Raw genomic sequence first — 13,961 nt, 5'->3', positions numbered from 1 at the left:
CTGCCCACCTCCCCATCACACACACAGCAGCCCCCCTACACCCCCCACCCCTGCCTGCCTCCCCATCACACACACAGCAGCCCCCCTACACCCCCACCCCTGCCCACCTCCCCATCACACACACAGCAACCCCCCTACCCCTCCACCCCTGCCCGTCTCCCCATCACACACACAGCAGCCCCCCTACACCCCCCACCCCTGCCCACCTCCCCATCACACACACAGCAGCCCCCCTACACCCCCCACCCCTGCCTGCCTCCCCATCACACACACAGCAGCCCCCCTACACCCCCACCCCTGCCCACCTCCCCATCACACACACAGCAACCCCCCTACCCCCCCACCCCTGCCTGCCTCCCCATCACACACACAGCAGCCCCCCTACACCCCCCACCCCTGCCCACCTCCCCATCACACACACAGCAGCCCCCCTACACCCCCCACCCCTGCCTGCCTCCCCATCACACACACAGCAGCCCCCCTACACCCCCACCCCTGCCCACCTCCCCATCACACACACAGCAACCCCCCTACCCCTCCACCCCTGCCCGTCTCCCCATCACACACACAGCAGCCCCCCTACACCCCCCACCCCTGCCCACCTCCCCATCACACACACAGCAGCCCCCCTACACCCCCCACCCCTGCCTGCCTCCCCATCACACACACAGCAGCCCCCCTACACCCCCACCCCTGCCCACCTCCCCATCACACACACAGCAACCCCCCTACCCCTCCACCCCTGCCCGTCTCCCCATCACACACACAGCAGCCCCCTACACCCCACCCCTGCCCACCTCCCCATCACACACACAGCAACCCCCCTACACCCCCACCCCTGCCCACCTCCCCATCACACACACAGCAACCCCCCTACACCCCCACCCCTGCCCACCTCCCCATCACACACACAGCAACCCCCCTACACCCCCACCCCTGCCCACCTCCCCATCACACACACAGCAACCCCCCTACACCCCCACCCCTGCCCACCTCCCCATCACACACACAGCAACCCCCCTACACCCCCACCCCTGCCCTCCTCCCCATCACACACACAGCAGCCCCCCTACCCCTCACCCCTGCCCTCCTCCCCATCACACACACAGCAACCCCCCTACCCCCCACCCCTGCCTGCCTCCCCATCACACACACAGCAGCCCCCCTACCCCCCCACCCCTGCCCACCTCCCCATCACACACACAGCAGCCCCCTACCCCCCCACCCCTGCCCTCCTCCCCATCACACACACAGCAACCCCCCTACCCCCCCACCCCTGCCCTCCTCCCCATCACACACACAGCAACCCCCCTACCCCCCTACCCCTGCCCACCTCCCCATCACACACACAGCAGCCCCCACAGAGCTTCCGGAGGGTGAAGTAAGCAAACTGTTCTAGTTGCTATTCCTAACTACTTCCAAGTCAAACGGGAGCTAACGGGGGACAGTTTGGGGACCTCAATCTCCAGGCCGTATGTATGTATGTATGTATGTATGTATGTATGTATGTATGTATGTATGTATGTTTTTGGAGACAGAGTTTCTCTGTGTAGCCTTGACTATCCTGGACTCTTTTGTAAACAAGGCTGGCCTCGAACTCACAGCGATCCTCTTGCCTCTGCCTCCCTGAGTGCTGGGAGTACAGGTGTACGCCACCACGCCCAGCTAAATAATAATTTCTTAAAAGAATTGATTAAAAGGGTCAGGTCTGGCGGCAGATTCCTTTCATCTCAGAACTCTCTTGAGTCTAAGGCCAGCCTTGCACACAGAGTGAATTCCAGTCCATCCACGGCTACATGGCTACTTGGTGAGAACCTGTCTCACAAAGTAGGGGGGGGGTGATGGGGGAGGGGGGCCAGGAATGGGCTAGAGAGATGGCTCAGCAGTTAAAAGCACTAGGGACCCATATGGAGCCTCAGAACTCTCTGTAACCCCAGTCCCTGGGGATCTGATGCCCCCCTGGCCTCCACAGGCACCGGGCACGCAGGTGGTGCACAGATGTGCAAGGGGCAAAACCTCCATATGCATAAAACAAATGTTAAAACTCCGTTTGAATGAGTTGGTTAGAGGAACTAACATTCTAACAACAACCAAGAGGCTCATGGCTCTTGAGAGGCCCTGACCCCCGGGAGGTTTCTGTAAAGACTGCTGGCCAAAGCATCCCTCCAAAGCCAAGCAACTAACACGCAAAGCACGCTCCAGCCTGAGACAGAGCCGCAAAACCTCTCTGGGGAGCAGGCAAAGGCTCACCACTGCGGTCAGCACACACCCACCATCCCGGCCTCCAATACCAGGGAGCAAATGGGACCAGAAGTCAGCACACACCAAGAGGACTTCTCAGACTGGCGTTTATAGACAAATAAGGACTTGATCAATGTTAACAGAGACAAAATGACATTATTGAAAGACCAGATGTGCAAAGCGAGAGCAGCAGCCAATCCCAGCACTCAAGCAGATAGAGCAAAAGCAACCAGAGTTCCAGGCCATCTGTAGCCATATACAGCCTCCAAGGCTAGCCTGAGATAGGTAAGACCCGGCCTCAAACTTAAAGAAAAACAATTAAAGTCAGGTGGACTTGAAAAAAAGTCACTCAAAATGCCTAAAACACTGTGCGTGAGTATAGTGTGAGTGTATGTCTGTATGTACAGTGTTTATGTGGTGCATGTGTATACAGAGTATGTGAATATGTGTGCATATGTGTGCATATACATAGTGTGTATGTGTGTATATTGTGTGCATGGGTGTCTGTGTGTCTGTGTATATATATGTATGTATAGACTGTATGTATACATATATGTATATGCATGTGTGTATGTGCAAATGTGTATACATGCAAGTATGTGTGTATAATATGTATTCATGTGTTTATATGTTATAGTGTTTGTATAAGGGTATATGTGTCTGAGTGCATGTGCATGAATGTATGCATATGTGTATGTGTGTATATGTATGTTCTTTATGTGTGTGTATGTGTGTATGAATAGTGTATGGGTGTGTTTATATGTACTATATGTACAGTGTGCATGCATGTTTGTGTATAAATAGTATTTGTGTGCATGTATATGTAGTATGTATATAGGTGTGTGCATATGTATGTATAGTATGCATATAGTATGTGTATAGTGTATATATGTGTTATAGTGCATGCATACTGTGTGTGTGTGTGTGTGTGCGTGTGTATAGCATGTGTGTATAGTACATATGTGGAAGTCAGAGGTTGACATTAGGTATTTTTGTCACTGTCCACTGTATTTTTTAATTATGTGTATGCGTGTGCTGTGCATGTTGTATATACCTCAAATATGTGGGTGCCCTCAGAGGCCAGAAGAGAGCCCCTACAGCTGAAGGTACAGGCGCTGTGAACACCCACGTGGGTACCTGTAACTGAAGAGGCCCTCTGGAGGGGCAGGGATGCTCTTAACTGCCATTGGCTCCTCAACCTCTTAACAAATTATTTTTAAGCCGGGCACAGTGGCACACGCCTGTAATCCCAGGACTCTGGGAGGCAGAGGCAGGCAGATCGCTGTGAGCTTGAGGCCAGCCTGGTCTACAAAGTGAGTCCAGGACAGCCGAGGCTATACAGAGAAACCCTGCCTCAAAAAAACTAAACAAGAAAGTATGTTTAAATGTTTGAGACAGGGACTCACTCGGTAGCCCTGACTGGCCTGGGATCATTATGTAGCCCAGGCTGGCCTTTAACTCACAGAGGTCACATGTCTCTGCTTCTGTATCCTGATGTCCCTATTGCTGCAAACAAAACCATGAGCAGGGCAGTTTATGGCTCCTGAGGGCTAAGAGTTCTTCATGGCAGGGAAGCTCAGCAGCAGGCAGCAGGCACAGAAGGACAGAGCATCTTCAACCACAGGAGAAAGCAGAGAAAGTAAAAGAGAAAGGCACGGGTCTTTTAGCTCTCAAGACTCTCAAGGCCCGCCTCCCTGACACACTTCCTCTATCAAGGCCACATGTCCTAAGCCTCCCCAAACAAAGCCACCAAGCTGACACTAAGCTGTTTGGTTGGTTGGGTTTGTTTGTTTGTTTGTTTGTTTTTTGAGACAGGATTTCTCTGTGTAGCCTTGGCTGTCCTGGACTCGCCTTGTAGACCAGGCTGGCCTCGAACTCACAGCAATCTGCCTGCCTCTGCCTCCCGAGTGCTGGGATTAAAGGCCTGCGTCACCACATCTGACACTAAGCTTTTAAACGCCTGAGCCCTTGGGGGCCAAGTGCTGGGATAAAGGCTTGTGCCCCCCAAGCCTGGCTGCTCAACTGGAGCTCACTGTTTCCACTAAGCTGGCTGACCAGAAAGTTCAAGGGAGCCCCTTTCTCCATCACCAGAGCATTAGAGTCACAGATGTGTGCGCAGCCAGGCTTTGCTTTTCACATGTGTGCTACCGCTGCGAGCACCAGGCCTCACTTTTGACCTGGGCTCTGGCCATCTGAATTCTGGTCATCATCCTTGCACAGAAATCCTATCTGATGGCAGTAATTCCCCAGCTGTGTTCTTTGTGGGGGACTGTTTGGGGTTTTTGGAACAGTGTTTGGTTTTTATGTTTTTCTGTGACACTGTGTCACTCAGGCTGGCCTGGAACTCAGGATCTACCCTACCCTCCTCAGCCTCCTGAGCGCTGGGATTACAGGAAATGCGCCACCACACCTGGCCTGGCGTTCACTGTTAATGGTACATCCACACTTACACACTCTTGTATTTAAAGCCTTTGAGGTCACAGATCTAGTTTGGCGAGCTATTTTTCATGCACTCTATCTGTTTTTGAAAACAGGCAGACTGAACGTAATTCATTGTTTTCTTGGTGACTGGCGGCCCCTTTGGTGTTGGCGCCAGGCATGGCCGTGGGCTGCTCCAAGCCAGGGCCCTAGATCTGCTCCGCCTTTGCACTTCTTCAGGCACCTGCCCACACCAGGCACCCGCCCTACTCCCCCTGTGCTAATTATGTGCTTTTTAATGAGCGAGCTAAGCAATTTAACTAGATAATTAAGCACATCTGAGTGGGGCTAGAAATAGAAGGAATGGCAGTACAGGCGCCCCACAAGGCTGTGACTCAGGAACTTGAAAATTCCTTTGGCCTCCTTTACAGCCACCGTTTCCTGCAGAGCTGAGGCTGGTGAGAGAGGGCGGAAGTCACACAACCTAAGTGGCCACAACTTCTCAGTGCCAACCTTGATCTGCGAACTTGACGGAAATGAACCAACATTGGGCTGAGCTGGGGGCAGGGTCCTTTCAAACACCCGCAGACGCCAAGTTACACACCACTTAGATATGTGTCCTTAGTACGCATGTGTGGTGTGTGCACGCAGGGGTTGCACGTACTTTTCAGTGTGGGAGTGTGCAGACACACGTGCACATGTGTATGTGTGAAGGGGAGACGTGGCTATTGGTTCTCTTTCCTCAAGTCATTTGCCACCTTTTTTTTTAATTACAATAATTGACTCTCTGTGTGTGATATGTGTGTGTGCGCACATGTGTGAGCATGTGTGTACACCCAGGCTTTGTGAGTTCTGGAGGTCTGCGCTCAGGTCTGCGTGCCTGCATAGCAGACACTTAACCAAAGGAGCAGTTTTCCCTAGCACTCCTGTTTTCTGTATGTTTCTTTGTTTTTATTTTAAATAAAGTCAATGTAGGAAATATTCACCAAGGATAATCACGGAAGAGCAAACTCTTTGCTCCAAATCCAAGCAACAGGGGGGCTGGGGTGTGTCCCTGCCCTTACAGTGCCTGCCCAGCGTTCAGAGTTTGCTCCCCTACACCTCTGGCCTTGTGTGGAGGCACACAGAAATCACAAGTTCAAGCTTACCCTGGCTGCAGAGGGAGCTTGAGGCTGGGATGTTTGAGATCTGGTCTGTCTTCCCTCCCTCCTTTTTAAATTACGTGGGAGTGTGTGCACGTGGGTGCTGGTGTCCACAGAGGCCAGGGCCATCAGCTCTCCCTGGAGCTGCAGTTACAGGCAGCTGTGAGCACCCACTATGGGGGCTGGGAAGCCGAGCTGCTGGCTTCTCCATCGTCTCTCCAGCCATGAGATCCAGTTTTTGTTGCTGTTGTCTCTGTGCGAATCAGAAGTAACCAAAGCTGAGGTTTCCAACCCATGCCACAGCTGCAGTGGACTGGTTAGGGTTAGGGAAGGTCCTAAGACACACAGGTGGCAGCCAAGTGTCCAACTCCTGACACACCCACCTCCTGGCCTGGCTCGGAAGATAAGGAACCGTTGCCTGTTTACCACATATATCCATTTACTGGGGCTTGTTTTGCTTTTACTTTTGCAGGTAAGCATTCTGGAAACACAGCCTTTGCCAAAACTACAACAACAAAACAAAACAAAACCAGTGTCTGGCTGTTCAAATGAGCCATGAAATAAGTGGAGAGTATGAGAACAAATTCTAAATAACAACACAGACAGACAGACACGAGACACACGTGGAGAGAGAGAGAGACAGAGAGACAGAGAGAGAGACAGAGAGACAGAGGCAGAGAGAGAGAGACAGAGAGAGAGAGAGAGACAGAGAGACAGAGAGAGACAGAGAGAGAACGCTATCAGGAATGCAACAACTCTCCTCCTTTTCCTCCTCCTCCTCTTCCTCTTCCTCCTCCTCCTCCTTTGAGACAGGGTTTCTCTGTGCAGCCTTGGCTGTCCTGGAACTCACTGTGTAGACCAGGCTGGCTTCAAACTCAGAAATGCCCCTGTCTCTGCCTCCCAAGTGCTGGGATTAAAGGCATATGCCATCACTACTGGCTGTACCTTTCCTTTTTAACTTATGTTTTGTTGGAGGAGGGTGGTTAATGTAGGCATGCTCCGTCTGCATATACATCCGTACGCCAGATCCCTTTACAGGTGGTCAGGAGCCACCACCTCATGTGCTGGGAATTGAACTCAGGACCTCTGGAAGAGCAACCAGAGTTTTTAATTTTATTTTTTAAAGATTTATTTATTATTATGTATAAGTGCTCTGCCTACATGTACACCTGAAGGCCAGAAGGCATCAGATCTCACTCTAGATGGTTGTGAACCACCATGTGGTTGCTGGGAATTGAACTCAGGACCTCTGGAGGAGAAGTCAGTGTCCTTAACTTCTGAGCCATCTCACCAGCCCTCACCTCTCCTTTTTCAATTTGATTTTTGCCAAGTACTTTGTCACAGCAAAGAAAGGCTCACTAAAACACATCATCGAAAACTTCAGAACCTGGGACTGACTCAGTAAAGCACTTGCCCCACGAACAGGAGGACCTGATCCTCAGCACCCCAAGAAAAAGCCAGTTGTGGGGGTGCATGCTTGTAATCGCAGGGCTAGGGAGGCAAATGGACTTGGACCTCAGTAGCCAGCTAATCTAGTCTCCATGGCAAGTTCCTGGTTCAGGGAGAGCCTGTCTCCAGCAGTGGCTGAGTGCCAGGGCCCATGGCCTCTCCACACAAAAGAAACATTAGGACCTCATAAACCACACCTATCATGAGTACTAAATAAAGAGGAGAGGGGGGAGGCTTCTTGACCACAGGAAGCCAATAAACTGATTGGCAGAAAGCTGAGAAACACACAATGTGCATGTGAGTTACAAAGTCAGCGTTTACAGCCATCATTACAAAGAGTGGCTCAGACGCTGGCCACATGGCTCACTGGGTAAAGAAAGGCACTTGGCACCCAAGCTGACAGCCTGACTTCCACTCCTAGATGCAATAGAAGGACAGAGCCAATCAGGCGGTGGTGGTGCACACCTTTAATCCCAGCACTTGGGAGGCAGAGGCACGTGGATCTTTGTGAGTTCAAGGCCAGCCTGGTCTACAAAGTGAGTCCAGGACAGCCAAGGCTCCACAGAGAAACACTGTCTCAGAAAAAAAAAAAAAAAAAAAGACAGAGCCAATACTTGCATGTTCTCCTCATACACCATAGCATATGCCCACATGAGTGTACACACAGATGGGGGTCGGGTGCAGGGATTGGGGTGTGGGCGGAGAAGTTAACTACCAGTCACCTGAGCTCAGCGCTGTCTTGCATGCGCTGTTTGGAGGACCATAGCAGGCTGTGAGCCATTAAGGAAAGGAGTTGACAAGGAAAACTCACTTACAAAGCTGAAGCTCAGAGAGGAAGGTGATAATTTAACTTCCAGACTATCTCAAACAAGAGTTCCCAACAGAAAGCAGTGTTGGGACGAGTCGGGGAGTCATACATGGCAGAAAGCTCAAATGGAGATTACACAGCTGGACAAGAGCAGCGGGGACTGCAAAAGACTGAAGCGAACGTGGAAAACCTGGACCGCGCAGCCAAATAACATTGGTAATATATAAAAGTTCTGCCTGGAAGGCCAAAACTCAATTTTTAACTCTGTTTTCTTCTTCTCCCCCTCTTCCTCCTCCTCCTCCTCCTCCTCCTCTACTTCTTCTTTCATTTGGGGCTTTTTTGGTTGGTTGGTTGGTTGGTTTTTGTTTTTTTGAGTCAGTGTTTCTCTGTGTAGCCCTCACTGTCCTGGACTCAATTTGTAGACCAGACTGGCCTTGAACTCACAGAAATCCACCTGCCTGTGGATTTCTGGAACCCTCTGGCCTCCACCTCCCAGTGCTAGGATTGCAGACATGCACCCTCCCACCTCACTTTTTTGTTTGTTTGTTTGTTTTTGTTTTTTGAGACAGGGGTTCTCTGTGTTAGCCTTGGCTATCCTGGATTTGCTTTGCTTTGTAGACCAGGCTGTCCTCGAACTCACAGAGATCTGCCTTCCTCTGCCTCCTGAGAGCTGGGTGGGATTAAAGGTGTGCACCACTACGCCTGGTCACACCTAACTTTTTAAAGTAAGCAGAATATGAAGTAATTCACCGGAAGGGAGGTGACTATGGTTAATAAATATATAAAGCCACACCCAACTCAGCTGCACCTCAAGAACGTGCAAGCAAAACACCAGCTTGTCTAAAGCTCAAAGTGTGGGAAGGGGCTTGGAGTTTGCTCAGTGGATAAAGTGCTTACAAATGTGAGGACAGTACATGCCAGGCAGACTAACTGAAATCCTAGAGATTAAAAGGCGGAGGCAGGGGATTGTCCAGAGCAAGCTGGTTTATCAGACTAGCTCCAATCAGTGAGCTCTGGGTTCAACTGAGAGTCCCTGTTTCAGTAAATATGATGAGGAATGATTGAGGAAGACACCCGACGTCAACCTAGGGCCTCTGTATGCAGGGACACAGATGTGCATGTGAGCCTGTATACAAATGTGTGCTAACACACATGCAAACACAACACACACACACACACACACACACACACACGTGCTGAGTGTACAAGTGCTGTAAGTGTTTAAGAAAGTGTTTTGTTTTTTTTTTTTTTTTGGTGTTTACAACAATGCAATTATCTGGGGGAAAAAAAGTCCACTAACCAGAAATACTTGTATAAATTATGAAAGAGCCAATGTTTAGAGTATAGGGCTATTAACAAGAAATAGGAATTTACATGCCTGTCTACTGTCCTGGGAAATGACCAGGATGTACCACTTTGTGAGAGGTGGGGTACTGGGACTCAAGCTGAAGAAAATATCAACTCTGATGTCCTTCATTTAAAAAACCCCTGGGGGCGGGAGAGACGGCTCAGCAGTTGAGAGTGCTCGCTGCTCTCGCATAGGACCTGAGTTCAGTTCCTGGAACCCACCTCGGGTGCTCACAACCACTTGTAACACTCTAGTTCTAGGGGACCCAGCACCCTCTTCTGCCCTCCTCCGGCACTTGGACACACATGCACACACAAACACACAGATACAAAAATAAACCTATTTTTAAAAGTCTGTATATGGGGGCTGGAGAGACAGCTCAGTCGGTAAAGTGCAAACCATGCACGCCTGAGGGCCTGAGTGTGTTCCCTAGCAGCCTGGTGGTGTGCGCCTGGAACCCCAGCGCTCGGGAGGCGAAGACAGAAGGACTCTGGCAGCCCACCTCACCTACTCTGCAAGCATTAGCGCTCAATGAGAGCCTTTCTCTCAAAACACACGGTGGATGGCTCCTGAGGGACACCTGAAACTGACCTCTGGCCTCTACACACATATGCTCTTACACACACACACACACACACACACACACACACACAGAGAAAGATGAAAAAAAAATCTGCACAAGCATGAGGGGCCTGAGTTTGACTCCCCAGAATCCAAATAGAAAGCTGCGTGTGTAGTCTGAACACCTCAAATCCCAGCATTTCTATGAGACAATGAAAGACAAAGAGCAAGATCCTCAAAAGCTCCAGGGACAGCCACCTCGAGCACATAGTAGGAAAAACAAGAAACCTTGCCTCAAAAAAAAAACAAAAAACAAAAACAACAACAACAAAAAAAAAACATGGAAGGTGAAGACCGACACCTGGGCCTGTCCTCTGACTTCCACACGTGTGCCGTATGCACACAGAAACACACAAGCAGTACATTTTAAGCACCCCTGTGGTAAGTGAACGCCACGGCAAACAGTTCTGTGTTGCCTGGTTTTATGTCACCTTGACACAATCTAGAATCAATCTTGAGAGGAGGGAGCCTCAATGAGGAAAGATGCAGCTGTAGGTAGACCTATAGTGCATTCTCCTGGGCTGGTGGTCCTGGGTTCTGTAGAAAGCAGGCCAAGCAAGCCATGAGGAGCAAGCCAGGAAGCAGCATCCCGCCATGGCCTCCACGTCAGCTCCTGCCTCCAGGGTCCTGCCCTGTTTTGAGTTCCTGCCTGGGCTTCCTTCAGTGGACTGTGTGACTCAGGGCTTGTAAGCCAAATAAACCCTTTCTTCCCCGAAGTTGCTTTTGGTCCATGGTGTCTCATCCCAGCTATAGTAACTCTAACTAAGACAATTGTTAAATTTTATTAGACAATGTTCCTGCTACAACCAAATTATGAACCTCTCAAGTGGGATGTGTCTCTCTTCTCCACCACGGAGTCCCTGGCACTCGGGTGCCCGGGTTTGTAAATACTGCAGAACTCCAAGTAAAGTGCAGGGGCCGGGAGAAGGCTCGGCCAGCAAAGTGCTGGCTTGCTGTGCTTGAGGCCCTAAACTCAGATCCACACCAGCTCAACTTGCAACTCATCTGTAGCACCCCCCAGACATACGCCATAAACACATCCACAGTAAATAAATGTAAGATGGTAATACTTTAAAAAGCTCCTCATTTGGGGCTGGAGAGGTAGCTCAGCAGTTAAAGAGTGCTGGCTGCTCCTCCAGAGGACCTGGGTTCAAATCCCAGTACCCACACGGCAGCTCACAACTGCCTGGAACTAGAGGACCCAACACCCTCACACAGACGTACATGCTGGCAAAACACCAAAGCACTTAAAATAAAGTAATAAATTACAAAAAAAGCTCCTCACTCTTCACCTTGAAGGAAACGACTCCTTATTTAAAATAAGCACTTGGAAGGTGGCAAAACGATCAGGAGCTCCAGGCTAGCCTTGGAAACCTAACAAGACCCTGTCTGGAAAGACAAGGGAAATCAGAGAGTGGGGGGTGGGGGCGCAGGGAGAGGAAGGGAAAGGAAAGCAGAGTGGCTGGCTCACCGGTTAAGAACACATGCCTGGCCAGTGATGGTGGCGCACCCCTGTAATCCCAGCACGCGGGAGGCAGAGGCAGGTGGATCACTGAGTTTGAGGCTAGCCTGGTCTACAAAGCGAGTCCAGGACAGCCAGGACTACACAGAGAAACCCTGTCTCAAAAAAATTAAATAAATAAAGAAAGAAAGAAAGAAAGAAAGAAAGAAAGAAAGAGAAAAGAAAAAGAAAAAACCAAAAACAAAACCCTATATGCCCAAGTTCCGTTCCTAGCATCTATGTTGGGTCGCCTGTGTCTCTGGTTGCAAGGGATCGAAAGTGATTCTAGGGGCTCCACTGGCACCTGTCCTCGCATCCATGTGTTCACACACTCACACACACACAACCCAAAACTAAAAGTAACCTCTTTTTTGTTTTAAAGGAAGGACACATAAAATGGATGTGTCTTGGGCCACCCAGGGGAATTCATAAGGAAACACCAGCAGGCCACTGACATACACAGTGAATGTGACACCACACACAGGAAGGCAGCTGAGGACACTGCTGTGCTGTGACTCTGGCCGCTGGCTCCAGGGCTCTTGCCTCCACGTGCTGGCTCTGCCTCTTAGCACCACTTGGTGAAATAAAGACCGCTGAAGACTGTCTGTTCAAAACATGCAATTTTGTGTTCATTTTCACAGATTTTTTTTACTGTTAATTATATGTTTTGGGGAAGAGGGTGAACATGTGAGTGCAGGTGCACACAGGGGCCAGAAGAGGGCGTCAGGTGCCCGAGAGCTGGAGTTACAGGTGATGGTGAGTAGTTGAGTGTGGGTGCTGGGAACTGAACCCAGGTCCTCTGTCGGAGCACTGCACACTCTGGACCATTGAGCCATCTCTCCAGCCCTCAAACATTTAATTATTAACATGTTTTTAATGAGAGATTATTTTTTACATACTTAAGTTCAAATTTCACGAGAATATTCTATAAAGCGCTAAGAAAGGCACCAATCTCCAGGCCAATGCCACATGAAGACAGTTTAAGGTCCTGGTTCTTTTTGTTTGTTTGTTTGTTTTTGTTTTTTTGTTTTTTGAGGCAGGGTTTCTCTGTGTAGCCTTGGCTGTCCTGGTACTCTCTCTGTAGACCAGGCTGGCCTCGAACTCACAACGATATGCCTGCCTCCGCCTCTCGAGTGCTGGGATTAAAGGCGTCCTGGTTCTTAAAGAAAGAGGCAGGGCAGGAAGACTTCTCCCTCCAAGGCCATCACTTGGGGGAGGGGGTGAACATGTGAGTGCAGGTGCACACGGGAGCCAGAAGAGGGTGTCAGGTGCCCGAGAGCTGGAGTTACAGGTGGTGGACCAGACCACAGTATCCATGCCCCTACACTGCTGTGTGCTCAAGTAGCCGGTTCCACCGACCCTCAGTTACCGCCTGGGGAAGAGGAACGGGTCTGCCTTGCCTGCGTCACAGTAGCATCTGGAGAAATACATAGAAAGGCATCTCAGGACAGAATTAAAGTATACTAGTGTCTCCATCAGCGGGGCTCACTTATACCCTTCCTTCTCCTGAAAAGATGGTCTCATTTTCTTTCAGAAACCTCTTTAGTGGGTTCTTCGTGGTTTGGGGGGGGGCAGTGTTCACACAGGTGCTATGTGGGTATTATGAGGGAACAAGGCTGAGGCTGTTCCTCAGGTGACATCCACTTGTTTTGAGACAAGGTCTCTCATTGGCCAAGATGGAACTCAACAGGAAGAACAGGCTGGCAAGTGTGTCTTAGGGATCCATCTGTGTCTACCTCCCCCCACAGCTCCACCACACCTAGCTGTTTCACAAGGGTGCTGGGAATCAAAGTCAGGTCCTCATGTTTGCATAGCAAGCAGCTTACTGAGTGAACCATATGCCCAGCCCTTATTTGATATGGTGAATGCCTGCATGGACCCATGGTACATCCCATGCGGGCAGTACCTGCAGAGGCCAGAAGGGGGCATCAGACCCCTCGGAACTGTAGTTACAGGCGGCTGTGGGCTGCCATGTGGGTACTGGAAATGAAGCCCCGGTCCCTCTGCAGGGGCAGTAAACACTCAACCTCTGAGCCATCTCTCCGGCCACTCCTTGTATTTGTTTTTGAGATAAAATGTCATCATGTTGCCCAAGATGGCCTCTAATTCTTTTTTTAAAAATATAATTTATTTCTATTTTATGTGCATTGGTGTTTAGCCTGCATGTAAGTCTTCCTGAAGGTGTCAGCTCTTAGAGCTACAGACAGTTGTGAGCTGCCATTGTGGTTGCTGGGAATTGAACCCAGGTCTTCTGGGAGAGCAGACAGGGCTCTTAACCACTGAGCCATCTCTCCAGCCCCTCACCTCTAATTCTTGAGCTTATACAATTCTCCTGTCTCAGCTTCCTGAGCACCAGGTGTGCACCTCAGCGCGCAGCTTGTGAGACGCAGGTGTTAGCCCTTCTGTGAAAGGAAATGAGCTGCCAAGGACCAA

At 50.3% G+C, this 13,961-nt stretch overlaps 1 protein-coding gene across 2 annotated transcripts in view; it reads right to left on the bottom strand.

The window, feature by feature from the left end:
* Positions 1–13,961, bottom strand: part of RALB (RAS like proto-oncogene B) — a 44,125-nt gene that overhangs the window by 17,208 nt on the left and 12,956 nt on the right. The gene's annotated exons all lie outside the window — the stretch shown is intronic.

The sequence above is a fragment of the Acomys minous genome, assembly GCF_964271855.1.
Source record: "Acomys minous genome assembly, chromosome: 1".
Lineage (NCBI taxonomy): Eukaryota > Metazoa > Chordata > Mammalia > Rodentia > Muridae > Acomys > Acomys minous.
This window is presented reverse-complemented; position numbering and strand designations above follow the sequence as displayed.